This window comes from Mobula birostris, chromosome 20 (assembly GCF_030028105.1).
Source record: "Mobula birostris isolate sMobBir1 chromosome 20, sMobBir1.hap1, whole genome shotgun sequence".
Taxonomy (NCBI): domain Eukaryota; kingdom Metazoa; phylum Chordata; class Chondrichthyes; order Myliobatiformes; family Myliobatidae; genus Mobula; species Mobula birostris.
Genome location: NC_092389.1, coordinates 36,224,286 through 36,249,916, shown reverse-complemented (window position 1 = coordinate 36,249,916; position 25,631 = coordinate 36,224,286). Strand labels below are relative to the sequence as shown.

Genomic DNA, 25,631 nt, shown 5'->3' with positions numbered 1-25,631 from the left:
AGATGTGGGAGGTCCTGGATTCTCCCAGCCTCCCGGATGGCCGTATCTGCACCAGGTGTGTCGAGCTGCAGCTCCTAAGGGACCGAGTTAAGGAACTGGAGATGCAGCTCGATGACCTTCGCTTGGTTAGGGACAGCGAGGAGGTGATAGAAAGGAGTTATAGGCAGGTGGTCACACCGGGGTCACGGGAAACAGACAAGTGGGTCACAGTCAGGAGAGGGAAGGGAAAGAGTCGGGTACTAGAGAGTACCCCTGTGGCCGTACCCCTTGACAATAAGTACTCCTGTTTGAGTACTGTTGGGGGGGACAGCCTACCTGGGGGAAGCAACAGTGGCCATGCCTCTGGCACAGAGTCTGGCCCTGTAGCTCAGAAGGGTAGGGAAAGGAAGAGGATGACAGCAGTGACAGGGGACTCTATAGTTAGGGGGTCAGACAGGCGATTCTGTGGATGCAGGAAAGAAACTCGGATGGTAGTTTCCCTCCCAGGTGCCAGGGTCCAGGATGCTTCAGATCGCGCCCAAGATAACCTGCAGTGGGAGAGAGAACAGCCAGAGGTCGTGGTACATATTGGTGGCAATGACATAGGTAGGAAAAGGGAAGAGGTCCTGAAAACAGACTACAGGGAGTTAGGAAGGAAGTTGAGAAGCAGGACCACAAAGGTAGTAATCTCGGGATTACTGCCTGTCCCACACGACAGTGAAGATAGAAATAGAATGAGGTGGAGGATAAATGCGTGGCTGAGGGATTGGAGCAGGGGGCAGGGATTCAGCTTTCTGGATCATTGGGACCTCTTTTGGGGCAGGTGTGACATGTACAAAAAGGACGGGTTGCACTTGAATCCCAGAGGGGACCAATATCCTGGTGGGGAGGTTTGCCAAGGCTACTGGGGAGAGTTTAAACTAGAATTGTTAGGGGTGGGAACTGAACTGAAGAGACTGGGGAAGAGGAAGTTGGCTCACAAATAGAGAAAGCTTGTAGACAGTGCAAGAGGGAGGATAGGCAGGTGATAGAGAAGGGACGCGCTCAGACCGAAGGTTTGAGATGCGTCTATTTTAACACAAGGAATGTTGTGAACAAAGCGGTTGAGCTTAGAGCACGGAACAGGACTTGGAGCCATTTATTCCTAACTCTTTTTTTGATTCTTTAGATTCGATTCTTTCTTCCTATATATGGAAGAACAGAAAACCCCGATTAAATAAAGCCCACATCAAAAAATTTAAAAGAATGGAGGCCTTGCTCTACCCAATTTTAGGTTTATATTATTGGGCAATTAACATACGAAATCTTACATTCTGGTTATATTATATTAATTGTGAGGACTGTCCAATATGGGTCTTTTTGGAAGCCAATTCTGTTACGAAATTTTCTATTATTTCTCTTCTTGGATCCTCTCTTCCTTTATCTTTAAATAAATTAACTGACAGTTTGGTGGTTAAACACACTGTGAGGGATCTGGCTACAGTTTAGAAAACACTTCGGTTTATTGAGATTTTCCCTTTCTAGTCCTATTTTTTCTAATTTTTTTTTTAAACCATCTACGACCGATCTGTTTTTTAGAGAATGGGATAGATTAGGCATTAAACGATTTCAGGATCTGTTTGTTGGAGGGTATCTTTCTTCTTTAGAGCAGCCCTCAGTGAAATATAACCCACTTCTTTCGATATCTAGAGATTAGAGATCTTTTTTAAGATCTAAACCGCATATATTTCCTACCAGCCCGGATAAGAACATAATAGATGTAATTTTTAATTCGAAACCTTTTGATAATGGTCCAATATCTTATATTTATGGTCTGTTGTTGGGACTGAGAATGGCTCCTTTAGACAAAATTAAAAAAGATTAGGAAAAGGATTTACAGACTTTATTATCTGATGAGGCCTGGAGGGCTATTTTCAAAATGGTTAATTCTTCATCATTATGTGCTCATCATTCCCTCCTACAATTTAAAGTGGTACATAGGGCTCAAATGTCTAAAGACAAGCTCTCTTGTTTTTTTTTGCAGATATATCTCCTTATCGTGAAAGATGTAATAATGGAGAGGCTTCATTAATTCATATCTTTTGATCATGTTCGAGCCTTGAAAAATATTGGAAAGATGTATTCCAAACTTTTTCTGTACTTTTTAAAGTCAATTTTAAGCCCAATCCTTTGACTGCCTTATTTGGTATTGTTGAGGAAAGAGCTGTAATTTTGGACAACACACATAAAAATTGCTGGTGAACGCAGCAGGCCAGGCAGCATCTATAAGAAGAGGTACGGTCGATGTTTCGGGCCGAGACCCTTTGTCAGGACTAAATGAAAGAAGAGATAGTAAGAGATAATTTTGGAGCCTTCTCATTTGTGGGTATTGGCTTTTATTTCTCTTATGGCTAGGAGGGCAATCTTGCTTAAATGGAAGGAGGTTGCCCCCCCCCCCCCACACACATGCTCAATGGTTATGCAATGTTGCGTCATGTTTAAATTCAGAGAGGATTTGTTGTTCGATTTCTGATTCTAATCAAGATTTTCAAATGCTATGGGGACCCTTTCTGAACTACTTTGAAAATCTTCGAATTGTTATTGTTATTAAAATATAGATCTGGGCTATTATTATAAAACACAGTAAGGTAAAGTACTCTTTTTTTCTTTTGTTTTTTTTACCAACCAGCTTTGTCTTGGTAGTGGGTGTAGATTTTTTAATTAACCATATTATTGTATTTAATAATTCAATTTATTTTATTTGATTAATCATTAATATGGGATACCATGATTGTATCTGTGTGATTTATACATAGTGCATTTTGTGCTACCTTATTTTGATTTATAATAAGTATCCTTATGAATTCTGTATTTGTGTATATGAAATATTTAATAAAAATGTTGGAAAATGTACTTGAAGCCATAACGTTGTGGCCATTACTAAGACTTGGGTGGCTGAAGGGCAGGAATGGTTACTTCAAGTGCCGGGTTTTAGGTGTTTCAGAAAGGACAGGGAGGGAGGCAAATGAAGTGGGGCCGTGGCACTGTTGATCAGAGATGGTGTCACGGCTGCAGAAAAGGTGGACGCCATGGAGGGATTGTCTACGGAGTCTCTGTGGGTGCAGGTTAGGAACAGGAAGGGGTCAATAACTTTACTGGGTGTTTTTTATAGGCCGCCCAATAGTAACAGGGATATTGAGGAGCAGAAAGGGAAACCGATCCCTGGAAAGGTATAATAATAACAACAGAGTTGTCATGATGGGAGATTTTTAATTTCCCAAATATCGATTGGTATCTCCCTTGAGCAAGGAGTTTAGATGGGGTGGAGTTTGTTAGGTGTGTTGAGGAAGGTTTCTTGACACAATATGTAGATAAGCCTACAAGAGGAGAGGCTGTACTTGATCTGGTATTGGGAAATGAAGCTGGTCAGGTGTCAGATCTCTCAGTGGAAGAGCATTTTGGAGAAGGTGATCATAATTCTATCTCCTTTACAATAGCATTGGAGAGAGATAGGAACAGACAAGTTAGAAAAGCGTTTAATTGGAGTAAGGGGAATTATGAGGCTATCAGGCAGGAAATTGGAGGCTTAAATTGGAAACAGATGTTCTCAGGGAAAAGTATGGAAGAAATAGGGCAAATATTCAGAGGATATTTGTGTGGAGTTCTGCATAGGTACGTTCCAATGAGACAGAGAAGTTATGATAGGGTACAGGAACCGTGGTGTACAAAGGCTGTAATAAATCTAGTCAAGAAGAAAAGAAAAGCTTACTAAAGGTTCAGAGAGCTAGGTAATGTTAGAGATCTAGAAGATTATAAGGCAAATTTGCCGATGACACAAAGCTGGGTGGCAGTGTGAAATGTGAGGAGGATGTTATGAGAATGCAGGGTGACTTGGACAGGCTGGGTGAGTGGGCAGCTGCATGGCAGATGCAGTTTAATGTGGATAAATGTGAGGTTATCCACTTTGGTGGTAAGAACGGGAAAGCAGATTATTATCTAAATGGAGTCAAGTTAGGAAGAGGGGAAGCACAACGAGATCTAGGTGTTCTTGTACATCAGTCACTGAAAGCAAGCATGCAAGTACAGCAGGCAGTGAAGAAAGCTAATGGCATGCTGGCCTTCATAACAAGGGGAACTGAGTACAAGAGCAAAGAGGTCCTTCAGCAACTGTACAGGGCCCTGGTGAGCCCACACCTGGAGTACTTTGTGCAGTTTTCGTCTCCAAATTTGAGGAAGGACATTCTTGCTATTGAGGGAGTGCAGCGTAGGTTCACAAGGTTAATTCCTGGGATGGCGGGACTGTCATATGTCGAAAGATTGGAGCAACTGGGCTTGTATACTCTGGAATTTAGAAGGCTGAGAGGGGATCTTATTGAAACATATAAGATTATTAAGGGATTGGACATGCTGGAGGCAGGAAGCATGTTCCCGCTGATGGGTGAGTCCAGAACCAGAGGCCACAGTTTAAGAATAAGGGGTAGGCCATTTAGAATGGAGTTGAGGAAAAACTTTTTCACCCAGAAAGTGGCGGATACATGGAACGCTCTGCCCCAGAAGGCTGTGGAGGCCAAGTCTCTGGATGCTTTCAAGAAAGAGATGGATAGAGCTCTTAAAGATAGCGGAATCAAAGGTTATGGGGATAAGGCAGGAACTGGATACTGATTTTGGATGATCAGCCATGATCACGTGAATGGCAGTGCTGGTTCAAAGGGCAGAATGGCCTACTCCTGCACCTATTGTCTATTGAATAGGAAGGAGCTTAAGAAGGAAATTAGGAGAGCCAGAAGGGGCCATGAGAAGGCCTTGGCAGGCAGGATTAAGGAAAACCCCAAGGCACTCTACAAGTATGTGAAGAGCAAGAGGATAAGACGTGAAAGAATAGGACCAATCAAGTGTGACAGTGGGAAAGTATGTATGGAACTGGAGGAAATAGCAGAGGTACTTAATGAATACTTTACTTCAGTATTCACTATGGAAAAAGATCTTGGTGATTGTAGTGATGACTTGCAGCGGACTGAAAAGCTTGAGCATGTAGATATTAAGAAAGAGGATGTGCTGGAGCTTTTGGAAAGCATCAAATTGGATAAGTCGCCGGGACCAGATGAGATGTACCCCAGGCTACTGTGGGAGGTGAGGAAGGAGATTGCTGAGCCTCTGGCGATGATCTTTGCATCATCAATGGGGATGGGAAAGGTTCCAGAGGATTGGAGGGTTGCAGATATTGTTCCTTTATTTCAGAAAGGGAGTAGAGATAGCCCAGGAAATTATAGACCAGTGAGTTTTACCTCAGTGGTTGGTAAGTTGTTGGTGAAAATCCTGAGAGGCAGGATTTATGAACATTTGGAGAGGTATAATATGATTAGGAGTAGTCAGCTTGGCTTTGTCAAAGGCAGGTTGTTCCTTACGAGCCTGATTGAATTTTTTGAGGATGTGACTAAACACATTGATGAAGGAAGAGCAGTAGATGTAGTGTATATAGATTTCAGCAAGGCATTTGACAAGGTACCCCATGCAAGGCTTATTGAGAAAGTAAGGAGGCATGTGATCCAAGGGGAAATTGCTTTGTGGATCCAGAACTGGCTTGCCCACAGAAGGCAAAGAGTGGTTGTAGACGGGTCATATTCTGCATGGAGGTCGGTGACCAGTAGAGTGCCTCAGGGATCTGTTCTGCAACAGATCCTTACTCTTTGTGATTTTTTATAAATGACCTGGATGAGGAAGTGGAGGGATGGATTAGTAAATTTGCTGATGACACAAAGGTTGGAGGTGTTGTGGATAGTGTGGAGGGCTGTCAGAGGTTACAACGGGACATTGATAGGATGCAAAACTGGGCTGAGAAGTGGCAGATGGAGTTCAACCCAGATAAGTGCAAAGTGGTTCATTTTGGTAGGTCAAATATGATGGCAGAACATAGCATTAATGGTAAGACTCTTAGCAGTGTGGAGGATCAAAGGGATCCTGGGGTCCGAGTCCATAGGATACTCAAAGCAGCTGCGCAGGTTGACTCTGTGGTGAAGACGGCGTACTGTGTATTGGCCTTCATCAATCGTGGAATTGAATTTAGGAGCCGAGAGATAATGTTGCAGCTATATAGGACCCTGGTCAGACCACACTTGGAGTACTGTGCTCAGTTCTGGTTGCCTCACTACAGGCAGGATGTGGAAGCCATAGAAAGGGTGCAGAGGAGATTTACAAGGATGTTGCCTGGATTGGGGAGCATACCTTATGAGAATAGGTTGAGTGAACTCGGCCTTTTCTCCTTGGAGCGACGGAGGATGAAAGGTGACCTGATAGAGGTGTATAAGATGATGAGAGGCATTGATCGTGTGGATAGCCAAAGGCTTTTTCCCAGGGCTGAAATGGTTGCCACAAGAGGACACAGGTTTAACATGCTGGGGAGTAGGTACAGAGGAGATGTCGGGGTAAGTGTTTTACTCAGAGAGTGGTGAGTGCATGGAATGGGCTGCTGGCAACGGTGGTGGAGGCGGATACGATAGAGTCTTTTAAGAGACTTTCAGATAGGTACATGGACTTATTAAAATAGAGGGCTATAGGTAAGCCGAGTAATTTCTACGGTAGGGACGTGTTCGGCACAGCATTGTGGGCTGAAGGGCCTGTATTGTGCTGTAGGTTTTCTATGTTTCTATGAAGTGAGTGCGTATCCAGACCACGGATCTCATCGTCTCCAACTCTGGTTCCAACGGCCCTGAATGCCTCAAGACCATGGTCCCTGCTGACTGCCACTTAAACCTCGATTCAATCAGACACTTCCAGACTGCAGATCCTGCCGTCTTCAACTCCAATTCCAAAGGCCCTGGGCAGTTTCAAACGATGACCCTTGCCACCTCTCGCTCGGACTTCGATTTGATCAGATGCTTCCAGACAACGGATCCCACCATCTTCAGCCAAGATTCCAAATGCCCTGGATGCCTCCAGGCCGTGGATATCACCATCTCTAACTCCAGCTCCAATGACATCAGGTGGCTCCAGACCACAATCCCACCTCTGCCAAATTCGATTCCAACACCACCGGCACCTTCAAACCGCAAATTATGTGGCCTCTACCTCTAGTTCCAGCCTCGACCTTGGCTGCCACTACCTCCAGGCCGAGACCTTCTTCGCTCCGCTGGGTCCCTGGGCTTCCCTGCCCCAACACTACTCTCCAATCCCAGGTCTCTCAGGCTGCCCCATCATGTCTTGGGTTTTCAGAGCCTCCATCATTCTCCCAGCCTACCTTCCCTGAACACCCAACCCGCCTCCCTCCTCTAATGCCATAACTCTTCTCCCCCCTCCCCCTCTGATCCCAGTTCTACTCTCTACCATGTCTTCACCATTCCCTCTGACCTTCCCCTCTCCAAGACAGAACATTCTGTCTTTACCTTTGTACTTTTTTGCCCACACCTCAGTGAGTTCTGCACCCACAATGCTGAGCTCTTCTTCATTGCCTCCGTCTCTGAGCCGACTTCTTTGAAGAGAATTCTCCACCCCACACAGATGACTCCTTTTCCCACCTCCAACCTTCCTCCTCTCCTTGGACACCTCTCTTTGGTACTCTGCCTGCTCTGGATCTTTTCATCTCTAATTGCTGACTAGACATCAACCAGCTTGATGTTAGCACTCTTTCCTCAAAGCTTCCCCCCTCTGAACACACTGCCCTCAATTCTCTCTGCATCCATTCTCAGGTTATGAAAATACATCAATGATCATCAGATCTCATGTTTGACAGTTAAATGTGGAGCTAAGGTGATGAACTACAGCAAAGCAGTGAAGCGAGGCCCCCTTAAGGGTCAACGCCAATGGCTGAAAACGTGGCAGGAGAGGTGGAATTCAAACCAGGCTGATGCTCAGGGGGATGAGTCCTCTTCTACCTGGTATTCTGTTGGCAAATATGCAGACACTGCTAAGTAAGTTTGATGATCTCAGGGCAAGATTGCTGAATCAGAGGTAGATCTTAATTGTTTGTTGTACTGAACTTGGTTAATGGCAAATACTCTCAATGCAATGATACAATCAGAAGGTTTTATCAATTTCAGAATGGATTGAACAGCAAACTGTTAAAGAAAAATGTGGCGGCTTTTTAGTCAATTCTCGTTGGTGCACAGATGTTGGGGTTATGATGACTTTTTGTCCCCCTGACTTAGAACAACTAATGACTAAATGTAGACCATTCTATTTGCCTTGGGAGTTCTTATCTGTGATCCTGACCGCAATTTACACACTACCAGTGGCCGATTATAAACAAGCACTGGCGAAACTGCACAATGTTGTCTGTGAACAAGCAACAGCCCACCCTGAAGCATTTCAAATTATAGTCAGTGACTGCTTGAAGAAAATCCTGCCCAATTATCACCAGCATATAACCTGTCCCAACACACTAGACCACTGCTACGTTACGATAAGGAATGCCTGTCGTTTCTTCCCGAGACCGCATTTTGTCAAGTCGGGTCATCTGGCTATAGTCCTACTACCTGCATACAGATAGAGCCTAAAATGTAAGGCTCCGGAGATCAAGACAACTAAGAGGTAGCCATAGGAGGCAGAGGAATGGTCAGTGGACAGACTGTGTTCAAGAATACATGTGAAGACCTGAATGATTACTTCAGGGTCATTACAGACTTTATTAAAACAGCTGTGGATGAGTGTGTTCCCCACCAAAGCATTCAGGGTTTTCCCCAAAAGCCCTGGATGAAGAATGAAATCCGGAATCTGCTGAGAGCCAGATCAGAGGCATTCAAGTCTGTAGATCAAGAATGCGACAAGAAAGCCATCTCACGGGCAAAGTGGAGATTCTGGACTAGATTGGAATCAATAAGGGATGTCAACAGCTGTGGCAGGGTTGCCATAACCTCCTACAAAGTGAAATCTTGCGACATAGGGGACAGCAGAGTCTCACTTCCAGATGAGCTCAATGCCTTATATGCTTGCTAGATCACCAGAAAAGTGAGAACCTGTCACACACCCCCACATCTACTGATGGTTCTCTGGTCTCAGTATATGAAGATGACGTGTGGACTGCCTTCAAGAGACTGAATCCAAGGAAAGCACACAGTACGGACAGAGTACCTGGCCGAGTACGGAAGACCTGTGCTGATCAACTAGCTGGTGTGTTCATGGATATTTTCAACCTCTCACTTTGGCAATGTGTGGTACCCACCTGCTTCAAGCAGGTCTCAATCATATCAGTGCCCAAGAAGAGCACAGGAACCTACCTAAATGACTACTGCCCAGTGGTGCTTACATGCACAGTGATGAAGTGCTTTGAGAGGTTGGTGTAGAAGCACATCAGCTCCTGTCTGAGTGGCGACATGGATCCACTCCAATTCGCGTACCGAAGCAACAGGTCTACAGCAGCATTGCCTCATCACACAATCCTGGAACATCTGGACAGCAAAGATGCGTACATCAAGATGCTCTTTATAGATTACAGCTCAGCATTTAACGCCATCATCCCCTCAAAACTAATCAATAAACTCCAAGATCTGGGCCTCAATACCCCCGTGTCATTGGATCTTGGATTTCCTCACTTGTAGACTGCAGTCAGTCTGGATTGGAAAAAACATCTCCACAATCTCCATCAGTACAGGAGCACCACAGGGATGTGTACTTAGTCCCCTGCTCTACTCCCTCTATACCTATGACTATATGGCTAAGTACAGCTCCAACACCATATACAAGTTTGCTGATGACACCACTTTTGTGGGCTGTATCAAAGGTGATGACGAATCAGCATACAGGAGGGAGAATGAAAATCTGGCTGAGTGGTGTAGTAACAACAACCTCTCACTCAATGTCAGTAAGACCAAGGAACGGATTATAGACTTCAGGAGAGGGAAACCAGAGATCCATGAGCACAAGAGTGCCTCTATTTCCTCAGAAGTTTGCGGAGATTTGAAATGTCATCAAAATCCTTGACAAATTTCCATAGATGTGTGGTGGAAAGTGTGCTAACTGGCTGCATTACAGCCTGATATGGGAACACCAATGCCTTTGATTGCAAAATCCTACAAAAGGTAGTGGATTCGGCCCAGTGCATCACGGGTAAAACCCTCCCAACTATTGAGCACACCTACTTGAAATGTTGCTATAGCAAAGGAGCATCCATTATCAAAAATCATTACCACCCACGCTATGCTCTTTTCTTACAGTTGCCATCAGGTAGAAGGTACAGGTGCCTCAGGACTTACACAACCAGGTTCAAGAACAGTTACTAACCCTCAACATCAGACTCTTGAACAAAAGGGGATAACTATACTCATTTAAGAACTCTTTTATCTTGTTATTTCATTCTCATTACTTGTTATTTATTTATATCTGCACTTGCACAATTAGATGTTCATTGATCTTGTTTACAGTTTCTGTTGTATAGATTTGCTAAGTATGCCTGCAGAAAAAAGAATCTCAGGGTTGTATGTGGTGACATGTATGTACTCTGATAATAAATTTTACTTTGACTTTTGACTTTGACCGATCCTAACTTTAGCATCAAACCTGTAGATAAAGGGGGTACAGTTGAAGTGGGGCAGACTGACCTCTACCTTGCTGAGGCCAGGTGGCAACACTGAGGCATCTCCTTTTGTTTACCACTTAAAAAGGGCCATCAGAAAATTGTCTCCCACACCAATACTAACCTCATAAAATTTTACAGACTCCCATCTACTGCAATCAAACTCATAGTTCCCTTACCTGCACTGCCTGTTTCTACATCCTACCGAGATCCACAAACCTAATTGTTCAGGTAGGCCCATTGTCCCTGCCTGTTCCTGCCCCACTGAACTCGTGTTCGCATATCTAATCCATTCTAACCCCTCCTTGATTCAGACATTCCCATCTATATCTGTACTGAAATGTCAGTTGATGGATGGCCATGAGAAGTTCATGTTTTCTCTAGCTGGAGTAGTGACTACCTAGAAACATAGCCAATGGACCAAAGGTTGTGAAAAATTAAAGGAAGCACTGGTCAGGTAATTGACGATATGGGAATAACCATTTGGAACCCAAAGGTTTTTTCATTTCTACCCTCAATCTGTTTCTTAACCTCTGCTTACAGCGTTATTAGGTAAGACAATGCCTAGAGGCTTCAGAATGGACATCAACATCCATTCATGCAACTTACAACTGGATGGCATGATTAGCATAAAATGAGACGTTTCTGCAACTTCATTACATGAATCAGTTTCACTTTGTTTCCCTACTCCCCAACACACAGAACAGAGGCAAGGCAAGGCCTTTAAGAAAATACAAGAGATGTGCATGCAAAATAGGACATTTAGCCACTCTGATACCTACATAATAGCAAACTTAATACTTGCATCTTTCATCTTTCCCATGAGACCCATTCTATTACAGACTGCTTGAAGAAGAAGAAAAATTTTGAGAACCAGTGGAGAGAGGTAAAGCAATCAACCTTTGTACATCAGAAGTACTGGATACTTGTTGGACAAGACAAAATAGTTATTAAAGCCACATGTGCTTACACCTACAGCTTCATATCAAAGTTTAACTGATATAAATAAATTTCCTTACAGTACATCAGTTATCAGAATGAGAGTGCCATTCTACTGTGGTAGTTAGGTTTGGAACAGCAGAGTGTCACTAATGAACAATCTAAGACTCAATGACATAGCTAACCGGGATTTGTAGAAAAAGCTGGAGGAACTCAGCAGGCCAGGTAGCATCTATGGAAAAGAGTACAGTTGACGTTTTGAGCCAAGACCCTGGTCTCAGCCCGAAACATTGACTGTACTCTTTTCCATAGACGCTGCCTGGCCTGCTGCATTCCTCCAGCATTTTGTGTGTGTTGCTTGGATTTCCAGCATCTACAGGTTTTCTCGTTTGGAATTTGTAGAAATATTTTTATGTTCTTAAGATTTTCCCCAAAGCTTTAAGAACTAAAAAAATCAACAGTGTACTTTATTATGCACAAGACCATAGCAGATCCTAGAACCTGTTCACTTTCCAGCCCAGTGGCAACATATTCATTCCCTAGTTTCCAAAGGTCTATCCACTTCTGACTTTTCTTCCTATCCAAACTGAATAGCCTATTTTTCCAACTAGTCTCATTGAAACATACAAAATTCTTAGGGTAAATGATAAGTTCTTTATTCATCTCCGTAGATGCTGCCTGACTTGTATGTTTTGCTCAAGATTTCCAGTATCTGCAGAACCTCATGTTTATAATAGATGCAAGATGTTTCCCTTTGCTGTCCTATCAAGAACTAGGGAAATACTTTCAAAATAAAGGCTAGGCCATTCAGGACTAAATGAAGAGGAAATTTCTTGACACAGAGATAAATAATCTTTGGATTCTCCATCCACAATGGCTGTGGAGACTCAATTGTTTATACAATGTGGAAATGGGCCCTTAGGCCCAAGTTATTCATGTTGAACAAGATCTATCCAAGCCAGTATATATTAGACAGATTAATTGATTTTAAAGCAATAACAGATATGGGGTTTATATCAGTAAGTACAATTAAGTGAAAGATGAACTATTGAATGGCGGAACTGGTGCAAGGGGTTAAATGGACTACTCCGCCTGTTTATGTACTTTGATACTTCTTACAGCATCAACTTGTCTATTTACAAGCTCTCTGCATCCTTACAGCTCACTTTTCCTCTAAACTTTGAATCATAAGTGCAATTCAATGCAATAAATAATAGCATTTGACCTCAGTTAATGAAGGTTATAGAAAATGATTTAGAACCAAATGTTAGTGGCTTATGGTACCCTACTGAGATAGCCTCCTAATTCTTTACTACTAACCTTATTTAACATCTTTTATAATAGTTTGCCTTTATCTACCCTGATCTCAAAAACTACAAACTCCATTGGACTGAGAAAATTGACCAGACACACAAACTTGGATGGCAGTGTGACTAAAGAAAACAAAAGTAATGTGTCCAAGTAACCATATGACATAACAATTACAGCACAGAAACAGGCCATCTCAGCCCTTCTAGTCCGTGCCGAATTCTTACTCTCACCTAGTCCCACCGACCTGCACTCAGCCCATAACCCTCTATTCCTTTCCTGTCCATACATCTATCCAATTTAACTTTAAACGACAACATCGAACCTGCCTCAACCACTTCTGCTGGAAGCTCGTTCCACACAGCTACCACTCTCTGAGTAAAGAAGTTCCCCCTCATGCTACCCCTAAACTTTTGTCCTTTATCTCTCAACTCACGTCCTCTTGTTTGAATCTCCCCCACTCTCAATGGAAAAAGCCTATCCACGTCAACTCTATCAATCCCCCTCATAATTTTAAACACCTCTATCAAGTCCTCCCCTCAACCTTCTATGCTCCAAAGAATAAAGACATAACTTGTTCAACCTTTCTCTGTAACTTAGGAGATGAAACCCAGGCAACATTTTAGTAAACCTCCTCTGTACTCTCTCAATTTTATTGACATCCTTCCTATAGTTCAGTGACCAGAACTGTACACAATACTCCAAATTTAACCTCACCAATGCCCTATACAATTTCAACATTACATTCCAACTCCTATACTCAATGCTCTGATTAATAAAGGCCAGCATACCAAATCTCTTACTAGCTCTTCCTTCAGTTAGTCCTGACGAAGGGTCTTAGCCAGAAATGTCGACTGTACCTCTTCCTAGAGATGCTGCCTGGCCTGCTGCGTTCACCAGCAACTTTGATGTGTGTTGCTTGAATTTCCAGCATCTGCAGAATTCCTCGAGCATACCAAAAGCTTTCTTCACCACCCTATCCACACGAGATTCCACCTTCAGGGAACTATGCACCATTATTCCTAGATCCCTCTGTTCAACAGTGAAGGACAAATGTTAAACTGAGGAATTTCATGCAGCTCAGATGACAGATCAATCCAGTAAGTAGCTCCAGATCTATGGCTGGTGCAGTGTGATCCAAGCAAGGAATTTATGTAAACCCCTACCATCACCATTTTGCAGAAATTTAGGATGCACAGAGCTGTGGGAGGTGGAGGAGTGGTATTCTAGCTTTCCTCAGAGCATAGACATAAATACAAGACAGCTAGATGATGAGTCTAAATAACAGATAATTTTAGGACCACTGCATCTTCTCAAAGGCAGTAATATTTAGTGAGGAGGACAGCAGGCATCACTGCTTGAATTCCTGAGGGAAATATACTGATTAGATGGCTTTGCATGACAAAATACTAATTCCAATTTTTTCAATGCTCTAGATCCAGCTTTGTTCTTTTTAACTGGATAATAAGCATTATTCATATTAAAGAGATGTCAAAAAAGAGAGGTAGCCAGTAGCTCAATATCTCATAACCCAGCAATGAGCCAGTTTTTCACTGTTTGCCCAGTACTCACCTTTGACCTCAGGGACCTCATAGACCTGCCAGAGCTCAACTTGTCCTTCTTCAAAAAGTCAGGGTTACTTTTTGATTTCATGATATCTGGAAGTGGCGGATAAAAACAAAATAGAAAAGCAAAGATAAATATTTGAAATCACTGCATTGTTAAAAGAAATCAACCTCGTAAAGTTAAGAGGTCTGCTGAACTAAAGAATGATGCAATTTAAACATTTTGAAAGACTTATGCTGTGGGTCAAGATTGAAAATATTCACTAGGGAACTACGGCTAGAGCCCTGTTAAACACATAACTCCAACAAATCTCTGACAACTCAGACACAACAAAATATGTGGGAAGAATATGAACAGAAAAATTGGGACGGCAATCTGTCCATTGAGTATGGTCTGACATTTTTATTAAAAGTGGCAGCTGCCTGTGGAATCCTAATTCCTAGTCTTCATATCATTTAGTTACAAGGTGAATGTTGTTTCTTTTAAATAGCTCTGCAAAGGGAATTAAATGTACCGAGTTTAGGTTGTGTGCAGTCATTATAGAAAACACTAGGTTTCCTCATTGACCTGTGTGCTATTCAAATAATACCTTTCTGAATTTTGAAATAAAGAAACGCTGCCATTTGCTCGAACAATGCTCAACTCAGTGTAGATACCTTTATACTTACCTGTAGCACACTTCTTGTCCTTAAAAGAAGTGCAAACATACACCATTAAATTGGTTTAGTAAAATAAGAAAGAAAATTGTATAGAATACCTTCTGAAATAAAAATGAGTATTTATCAAGGAAAATATCACTAACGTATTTTTACAGCATTGATTTTTTTTAGATGTTATTTAAGCATTAATGACGGTAAGGGGCTGTGTTTGTTAATCAGAATGCTGGTAAAGGAATAATAAAGTTAGTAACATAGGAGTTACTGAACTCTGGCAGATGAATAGGACTTAGTTGTCATTGGCTAGAATTACACGACTGAATCAAAGATCACCATATCAAAAACATCTTAGCACAATCATAAACCAATTATCCTGTCTTTTCCTCACATTGAGCTTAGCTCCCTCTTAGCACAGATTTCAGAATTCTATTTTTCCATTTTCAACTCCTATCCCATTTTATCAAGTTTTTTAATAATTAAATTAAGTTACTTTTTGAATGTAGCAATTTTGTTTAACAAGAAACACCACTTGTATTAATCTAATCTGCTTCTCATTGTTCTCATGTCTTTAAATCTCTGCCCCATCTATTCCATTTTTCATTTTGAACAATTCATGTCTCCCGCTTGGTTTTATTTTCTGAGAAGGTGGTCCTAATTTCTTCATATTTCTGCACATTTTAAACTTGATATGATTTCCATTAATTTTGCGTTGCATTAGGTCTTGTGTAGTGATGATAACAAAATTTCAGATGTGACCTAACTTTAGTTTTATATAATTACTGTAATTAATTAGTTACACATCTGTATTCACTTACCCTCAGTGCAGACTGTAGTTCATCCTTTAGAGGATTAATTTCCTGTTTCAGATACTCAATTTCAGATTCTTTGACCCGCAATAAAACCTGCAAATTTAAGTTAGAAACCTTTTATACTTTTCCTAACGATAATTTATGAGGCACTCAGCAAATACTTGAGCAGACAGAAGGAAAGGAAATGTGCAAAAGAGTTTGTGTTATGATGTACGAGCAGTAATAGATGATTGGAGTGAAGGAAGTAAAAGGTGATTTGATAGAGATGTTTAAGATGGTAAGTATCTAGATTGAGTAGACAGCCAGAGACACTTTCCCAGGGTGGAAGTGGCTAACACAAGGGGGCATAATTTTAAGGTGCTTGGAGGGAAGTACAGGGGCGGGGAGGGGGATGTCAGAGTAAGATTGGTTTATTTATTTGGGTTTTTTTCCCCACACAGTGTGGTGGGTGCATGGAATGCTCTGCCAGGGGTGGTGGTAGAGGCAGATACATTACGGGCAATTAAGACTTATCTATTTAAGACTTAGATAGGCACATGGATGATAGAAAAATGGAGGGCTCTATGGGAGAGAAGGGTTAGATTGATCTTAGAGTAGGTTAAAAGGTTGGCACAACATCATGGGCCAAAGAGCTGTAATGTTCTATGTACCATAGTGGCCCTTCTAGTAAAGGTGCTCGCACTGCGCTTTTTGATAGGGATTTCCAGGATTTAGACCCAGAAATGAAGGAATAGAGATGGACATCCAGCTCGGGACTTGGAGGGCAATCTGCAGGAGATGGATCTGGAAGGTCTGGGTGGAGGGAATGAATATTTAGGGTAGCTAAAGAAGTGTCAATCAAGCAACTGTTTTAATCTGAGTGATGTGGCACTTTAAGAGTTGTTGGAATGGCACTCATCCAAACAAGCAGGAAGTATCAATCGCACTTGTAATTAATGATTTGAGACATTAGCAAAGCCTTTCACAAGATCCCACATGGAAGGTTGGTCTAGAAGATTAGGTCCCATCGAATCCGGGAAGTGCCAAGATCTACCCAGATTCAATATTGGCTCAGAGATGGGAAGCAGAGGGTGGTAGTGAAGGTTATTTTTCAGAATGGAACCAGTGACTAGCGGTGTGCTGCGGGATCAGTATCTGGACTCTTATTATTTGTTTTATATTTATAAATAATATGGATCCAAATACTCAAGGCTTAATCAGCAAATCTGTGGATGACATGAAATTAGGAGGCGTTGTTGATAGTGAAGTTAACATAGATAACCTGTCTCTACAGTTCCTGACACACTTAAGTATCTCCAACATTCTCTATTTAAGACTCTCAATATCAACAGTAGCTTCCTGTTGTCAAGTATGTCAAGTCCTCATCTCTGTTCTAGTTAAATGTATGTACTATAAACTAGTGCATTTACAGGTCTATTCCAAAATGTTACACAAACAAGTTTATTCTCCTGGGCTGTTTCAATCCACAAAATCATAAGCCTGACCACTTTCTTTATTCAATTCACAAAACTCAATCACAAATCCCTGCTTCAGGTAAGCTTGATTCAAATATTCAATTCAGAAGACTTAAAGAATCAGCATTTTGCTCTGAAAGGGAGAATAAAACTACATCTATGCGAATCCCTGCTCAATTTAGTGACCCTGTGATCTCTGTCTCAGAGGCCGATGACAGAACATCTTTCAGCAGAGTGAACCATCACAAGGTGTCAGGCCCTGATGGTGTACCTGGTTTGGCTTTGAAAACCTGTGCCAACCAACTAGCGGGAATGTTCAAGAACATCTTCAATCCCTCACCGCTGCAGTTAGAGGTTCCTATCTGCTTCAGAAGGGCAACAATCATACCAGTGCTTAAGAGAAGGGAGAGCTGCCTCAACAACTAGCACCCAATGGCACTCATGTTTACTGCAATGAAGTGCTTTGAGAGGTTGGTCATGGCTACAGTCAATTGCTACCTAAGCAAGGACCTGGGCCCGTCGCAATTTGCCAATCGCCGCAATAGGTCTACAGCAGATGAAATCTCACTGGCCCTCCACTCGGCCTTGGATCACCTGGACAATAGTAATACTTGCATCAGGCTGCTGTTTATTGATTACATCTCAGCATTCAACACAATCACACCCTCAGTTCTAATCAACAAGCTTCAAATCCTGGGCCTCTGTACCTCCCTCTGCAAGTGAATTCTCGACTTGCTCTCCAGGAGACCACAGTCTGTACAAGTAAGAAATAACATCTCCTCCTCGCTGACAGTCAACAGTGACACACCTCAAGGATGTGTGTTTAGCTCTGCTCTCCCTGCATTCACGACTGTGTGGCTGGGCACAGCTCAAACTGCGTCTATACATTTGCCGACTACACAACTATTGCTGGCAGAATTTCAGATGTTGACGAGGCGGTGTACAGGAGTGAGATAGATCAACTGTTTGAGTGGTTTCACAGCAACAACCTTGCACTCAACATCAGTAAGACCAAGGAATTGATTGTTGATTTCAGGAAGGGCAAGTTGAGGGAACACGCACCAGTACTTATCAAGGGATCAGAAGTGGAAAGGGTGAGCAGTTTGAAGTTCCTGAGTGTCAACATAAGGCATAGGAGCAGAATTTGGCCATCAGCCCATCAAATCCTCTCTGCCATTCTATCATGGCTGATTTTATTATCCCTAACAAACCCATTCTCCTGCCTTCTCCCTGTAACATTTGACACCCTACTCAAGAATTTGTTCACCTGTTTTAAATATACCCAATGACTTGGCCTCCACAGCCATCTGTAGTAATAAATTCCACATCACCCTCTGGCTAAAGAACTACCTCCTCATCTCTGTTCTAGATGGATGTCCCTCTATTCTGAGGTTGTGTTCTCTGGTCCAAGACTCCTCTGCTATAGGAAACATCCCCTCCAAATCCACTCTATCTAGGCCTTTCAATGTTCAATAGGTTTCAATGAGATTCCCCTTCATTCTTGGAACTCCAGTGAGTACAGGCCCAGAGCCAACAAACACTCCTCACACATTAACTGCTTCATTCCCGGAATCTTCATCGTGAACCTCCTCTGGACCCTCTCTATTGCCAGCACATCTTTGCTTAGATAAGGAACCCAAATGAGAAGAGAAGATGACGGCGCGACGCAGCTCGCAGCGGCCACTCCGGTGGTGATGTCTGTTATTTGTCAAGTAGGATGTTATGCACAATCCTGATTTGATGGAGACGGACGTGAGAGCACGGAGGAAAATCTGGTGAAACTTCTTAAATGCCTGCTTCGCTGCTGCTGCGACTGTGTGGTCCAGAATCTCCGTAGAAGGCCCCGAGTCCTCGGCTTTGCTTGTTGCTCGACAACCGGGGCGGGGTCGAAGCACTCGGCAGAGGATGCTCGGAGAGGCTATGTTGGAAGGGCTGGTCAGAGGCTCGAAGTTTTTGGATGGACTCAGAGTCCGCTGCGGTCCGGTGCTTCCAATGGTGCTGCATCGGGAAGTTTGCCGCACTTGGAGGTTCATGGCAGGGAGGGTTTCTCCCTACTGCCACCTGTGTGAGATGATGAGTCTACCGGGACTTTGAGACTTTTTTTTAAACCGTGCCCATGGTCTGCTCTTTATCAAATTACGGTATTGCTTTGCACTGTTATATTTATGTAGTTTTGTCAGTTTTAGTCTTGGTTTGTCCTGTGTTTTCTTGTGATATCATTCTGGAGGAATGTTGTATCATTTTTTAATGCATGCATTCCTAAATGACAATAAACGAGGACTGAGTGTCCTCATAATCTAATCTAATCTAAAAACATGCTCACAATCTCCAAGTGTGGTCTAACCAGTGCCTTAAAAACATCAGCATTACATCCTTGCTCTTACATTCTAATTTTCTTGAAATGAATGCAAACATTGCATTTGCCTTCTTTACCACTGACTCAACGTGCAAGTTAACCTTTAGGAAATCTTACACAAGGACTCCCAAGTCTCTTTGCATTTCTGATTTCTGAATTTTCTCCTTGTTTAAAAGTTTACTTTTAGGGAATATTGCTATTAGCAATGTAAATCAACAGAACGGCCACATATTGGGCTATAAAAGACTGGAGTTCAGACACAGCATCTATTAAGTTGAGCTGAAATATTACAGAAGTCCCCTGCTTTTCGAACGTTCGCTTTACAACACCTCGCTGTTACGAAAGACCTACATTAGTTACCTGTTTTCGCTAACAAAAGATGTTTTCACTGTTACGGAAGAAGGCAGCGCGTCCCCTGAGCAGCCAAGCTCCACCCCCGGAACTGCATTCTAGCCAGCATTGCTTAAACACGTGCCTGTGAGCATCTGTGCTTTATGTCAATTTATTTTGAGCATCCGTTTGCAAGATGAGTTCTAAGGTATAGACATATCATCGGACAAAGTCAGCATGGATTTGTGAAAGGAAAATCATGTCTGACGAATCTCATAGAATTTTTTGAGGATGTAACTAGTAGAATGGATGGGAAGAACCAGTGGATGTGGTATATTTGGATTTTCAAAAGGCTTTTGACAAGGTCCCACACAGGAGATTAGTGTGCAAACTTAAAGCACACGGTATTGGGGGTAAGGTATTGATGTGGATAGAGAATTGGTTGGCAGACAGGAAGCAAAGAATGGGAATAAACGGGACCTTTTCAGAATGGCAGGCAGTGACTAGTGGGGTACCGCAAGGCTCAGTGCTGGGACCCCAGTTGTTTACAATATATATTAATGACTTGGATGAGGGAATTAAATGCAGCATCTCTAAGTTCGCGGATGACACGAAGCTGGGCGGCAGTGTTAGCTGTGAGGAGGATGCTAAGAGGATGCAGGGTGACTTGGATAGGTTAGGCGAGTGGGCAAATTTATGGCAGATGAAATTTAATGTGGATAAATGTGAAGTTATCCACTTTGGTGGCAAAAACGGGAAAACAGATTATTATCTGAATGGTGGCGGATTAGGAAAAGGGGAGGTGCAACGAGACCTGGGTGTCATTATACACCAGTCATTGAAAGTGGGCATGCAGGTACAGCAGGCGGTGAAAAAGACGAATGGTATGCTGGCATTCATAGCAAGAGGATTCGAGTACAGGAGCAGGGAGGTACTAATGCAGTTGTACAAGGCCTTGGTGAGACCACACCTGGAGTATTGTGTGCAGTTTTGCTCCCCTAATCTGAGGAAAGACATCCTTGCCATAGAGGGAGTACAAAGAAGGTTCACCAGATTGATTCCTGAGATGGCAGGACTTTCATATGAAGAAAGACTGGATCGACTAGGTTTATACTCGTTGGAATTTAGAAGATTGAGGGGGGATCTGATTGAAACGTATAAAATCCTAAAGGGATTGGACAGGCTGATGCAGGAAGATTGTTCCCGATGTTGGGGAAGTCCAGAACGAGGGGTCACAGTTTGAGGATAAAGGGGAAGCTTTTTAGGACCGAGATTAGGAAAAACTTCTACACACAGAGAGTGGTGAATCTGTGGAATTCTCTGCCACAGGAAACAGTTGAGGCCAGTTCATTGGCTATATTTAAGAGGGAGTTAGATATGGCCCTTGTGGCTAAAGGGATCAGGGGGTATGGAGGGAAGGCTGGTACAGGGTTCTGAGTTGGATGATCAGCCATGATCATACTGATGGCGGTGCAGGCTCGAAGGGCCGAATGGCCTACTCCTGCACCTATTTTCTATGTTAAGTGGAAGGAATATAATGTCAGGCATCGGAAAAGCCTAAGAGAGCTCATAAGGGTGTTACACTTAGCGTAAAACCAGACGTAATTAAGCGTTTTGATCGTGGTGAACGAAGTAAGGACAAAGTGAGTTTGGCTTGTGGAAGTTGATAAAGATATTGTTGAAGAGGTTTTGGCATCCCATGACCAAGAACTGGTAGATGAAGAGCTGATGCAATTGGAAGAGGAAAGGATAACAATCAAAACCAAATGCAGGAGCAAACAGACTGAAAGTGAAGTCGTCCAGGAACTGAACGCGAAATAACTGCGTGAGATTTTCACAGCAATGATTGCAGAAAAGTACAACTTTAATTTTGAAAGGGTACGTAGGTTTAGGGCATATTTGCAGAATGGTTTAAGTGCTCACAAAGAACTATATGATAGAAAAATGTGCAAGGCTAAGCAGTCAAGCATACTGTCGTTTTTCAAGCCTTCCACATCAGCCATAGCAGACAACGAACCTTGACCTTCGACATCGAGGCAGGCAGAGATAGAAGATGACCTGCCTGCCCTGATGGAAACAGACAACGATGAGATGATGACACCTCAGTGTCCCACCACCCCAGTGGTCCCAACCTCCAGGCCACAAACCGATACATTGCCGCGAAGCATGCAGTGGTAGCCGGGATGCGCACAGCACAGTGTTGCTTGTTCAAATACTGGTTCCAAAGCAACTTGACTAAATTAGCATTTTTCAGGTTTTTTTCCTGGACTAGAATTGTGAATGTGGGACTGTGCAAGCCATGTATCTGGTTCTTGAAAACCATTCCATTACCTTGGCTCACTATCACTGGTCAATAAAGGTGAAAAGGTCACAGGATATGAAGGAGACATAAGGACATTGAGGAAAGGAAAACTGGAAGTATGACAATAGGGCAAGAGATGGATGTGCTGTGAGGCAGTTTATGGCTGTACAATATACATCCGGACAAGAAAGACATTATTCAGGTCTTCAGAAAGTAGCAACTTAAAGTTGTGAGAGGCCTTTATTGTTGCCATGCACATGATCTGATCTGGCAATCTCTTTTCTGTTTCTGGTGATATGGATAATCCAGGACAAACTTTGCCGTTACGGGCCAGGGTTTTATTCCTTTCCACAAATCCCAATAACATTGGGATCTTTCTCTCTTTTCATTATCCTATTCCAAATCTGCATATAGTAATTCCATAATTTCTATAATGTTTAGGAAATAAAACTAGAAACTACAGACTTATATTTGTTTAACATTTGACCCAATTTCTAAGCCCCAAAACACTTCTGATATTTGGAATGTAACTCATATAGCACGTAGGATCGACAGTTGTTAATCTATACGCAGCAAGATCCAACAAACATCACCAAGATTAAGAGCCACGTTATTTATTTCAGTGGCATCACTAAGAGATAATCACCAGCCTGGTCACCAGCTCATTTTGCTTTTCTTCAAACAGTGCTGTGCAAATCTTTTACCAAGGTGCACCTTCGACAGAGCAGACTGCTTCGTCAATGTATGTAAACAAGAGCATGGATTTTACATTGCAGAGATAGGTGTCAGCATGGGAACCACAATCTTGCCCTGTATCAGGTGCTGCTTTCAAAGGTAACTCTAGCATATACCCACAGTTTAACTATTCCCAATTCAGATAAGGGTCTTCGGGATAGATTAGGCTATGGTGAAAGGAATGGAGATGTTGGTTACGAGGAACAGTATGGGAAAGTTAGTTTAGGTTACATTCAGCTCCATATGACTTGAATGGGTTTACTAAACCCATCAATTCTATCAATGCTTGCAGCCACCGGTTCGCTTTTAGAGAGGATGTCATCACTAAAGATCAAATCAACTCTCTGCTCTTCTCTGGGAGAACAAAGTCGCTTATTTGTATTTGTACTGTTGTTGAGTAATGCAAGCTGTCAGAAGGATTTAGCTCTGATATGAAATTGAACACACATTCCCTTTCTGCACCAGAGGGAGAGAATTCACAATTCAAGTATCCAGTTTCACATCAGCAGCAGGCAGCAGAAAAGAACATGAAAATAATCAACTGTTAACACAAGGTAGGAGCAGAAAAAATATCCTGTAATTGAAGATCAAATAAATTGCTATCTAAACGGATCAAGTACAGAGATGGACAAGAGTTTTGAAAGAAAGGGTCGTATTTAACTTACATACCTCAATAACAACTTCCTCACCTGAACATTGTGGGTTCAAACACCATTCCAGAGCTTTCAGCTCAAAACTGCAGGCCAGAACTCCAGTGCAGTCTCGAGGGAATGGCACAGCTATATTTTAGATGAAGTATTAAACTGAGGTCCCACTGCTCTCACAGATGGAGAACTCCAGAGAATAGTTCCTCAGACATTATCACCAGAGATATTGATTATCTGGGAGTCATACACTCATGCTCTGCTGTGTGCAAATTAGTTCGCATGCTTCCTATTGTATATAACTGTGATTGCATTTTGAAAATACCCACCAACTATCAAGTGCTTTACAAAATCACAAGATCACAAAAGCCAATTAAATCCAAGTCTTTTTACTTAACTGAATATGGTTTTGAGCGAAAGGCAATTAGAGCACAGAATTCAGAACAAGTTTATATCAACTGTCACCAAATACTATATTTGCAGCACAATGTGAAAATTACCATGCAATTAAAATCAAAACTGCCCAATCTCTTCGCACCTAAATGTCTTCAGAATGCTCTCACTTGTATGCTACCTTCCCGTTATCCTGTCATTGCTAACTACTTGCACGGCATTGACCAGCTTCTCTTCCGTACTCACTGCATTCCGCTCATCACGGACCAAACCCAACACTGATGTTCAACCTGCAGACAGAGTTAATGCTGATATTGCACAAAAAGTAAATTCTACCTTTCTGAGAACAGCTCATATCTTCAAGCAACACACATCAAAGTTGCTGGTGAACACAGTAGGCCAGGCAGCATCCCTAGGAAGAGGTACAGTCGACGTTTCAGGCCGATACCCTTCGTCAGGACTAACTGAGTTAGTAAGAGATTTGCTTCTGGATCTGACTCAAACACTGAAGACTGGGTTAATCCCAGACAATGACAGGCCTCGTTCATGTGGAGACCTCTCCTCCACTGCCTCCAGACTCACACAATGTCCACTTCTACTTCCTCACAAGATCTACGATTTGGACTGTACAATAGTTCTAGTCTGTTATTAATTTCTACCATAATTTCTCCTCTAACACACTCTTTCCATCTGCAACACGTTCTTTCTCCTTGCACTGCCAATATAATTTCTCCTGCCCTCCATCTATCATACAGATTTCTTTTTGTTTTCTCCTTCCTTCCAAATCTTATCTTATTGTCTTTTAAGTCAATGACATTCCATCAGAATTTTCAAGTTCTGATGGAACGTCATTGTTTTAAAAGGATAAACTGACAAGAAGTAAGCTATGAGAGGTAATGCACAATAAAAACAAGACATGCAGTTGATATAGACACAAAACACAAAGACTTAGCTGAACATTCCAGTAGTTTCTAATTTTATTTCTGATTTCCACCATCCCCAGTATTGCTGGTATGGACATGGAAATAATTTGAACCATAATTAAGAAGTGATTCATAGATTTGCAGGTACTTGTGGTATTCAAACATACAAATAATTGTTTCATGCATCATACAGTTGCTATATATAATCCTAAATTCCTGTGGTTATTTTGGACTTTTATCTGACTATTTCTTTATTACTGTTGAAAACATTTTTCACTTAATTTTGCAGTTATCCTCCAGTTTTGGGCACGAGAGTTAAATTCCTAGTAACTCCAAGATCTTGTCAGTTAAAAAGCATTCCACCATCCGACCACAGGCTTTACTTTGACTAGGATATAGAACAATCTACATTTTGGAATCTCTAGGGGCAAACATTGAAGATTTCCTTTGATGTTAGAATAAGAAATGCAGAAAACAAACAGGAAGGATGCAGGAAGAAAACTAAAGAAAGTCACCAGCAAAAGAAAGAACAAACAAGCAGCATATATATCCAAAAAAAAAGATACAGTATATATTTATACATACGTTGGAAAAAATAATATGTGCATTTATTAATATTATTAAAAGTGAGAATCTAGGACAGTTCATAAAAGGAGATTTGACATTGGTGTACAAAATTCTGATCATTTAAGAAGGGGTAAGCAGTGAAAAACTGCTCTCATCAAAGGGTTCAGAGACAAATTGGCAGATTTAA

The 25,631-nt window shown here is 42.2% G+C and overlaps 1 long non-coding RNA gene across 2 annotated transcripts in view; it reads right to left on the bottom strand.

The window, feature by feature from the left end:
* Positions 1-25,631, bottom strand: part of LOC140185537 (uncharacterized) — a 64,572-nt gene that overhangs the window by 28,316 nt on the left and 10,625 nt on the right. The window contains exons 1-2 of one of the 2 annotated variants that reach the window (XR_011882643.1): positions 15,747-15,817; positions 14,282-14,367 (exon numbers count right to left, since the gene is read on the bottom strand). This is a non-coding gene — a long non-coding RNA (uncharacterized lncRNA). Of the gene's footprint in view, positions 1-14,281; positions 14,368-15,746; positions 15,818-25,631 lie in introns of those variants that run through there. The other variant, XR_011882644.1, reaches the window with a different exon arrangement.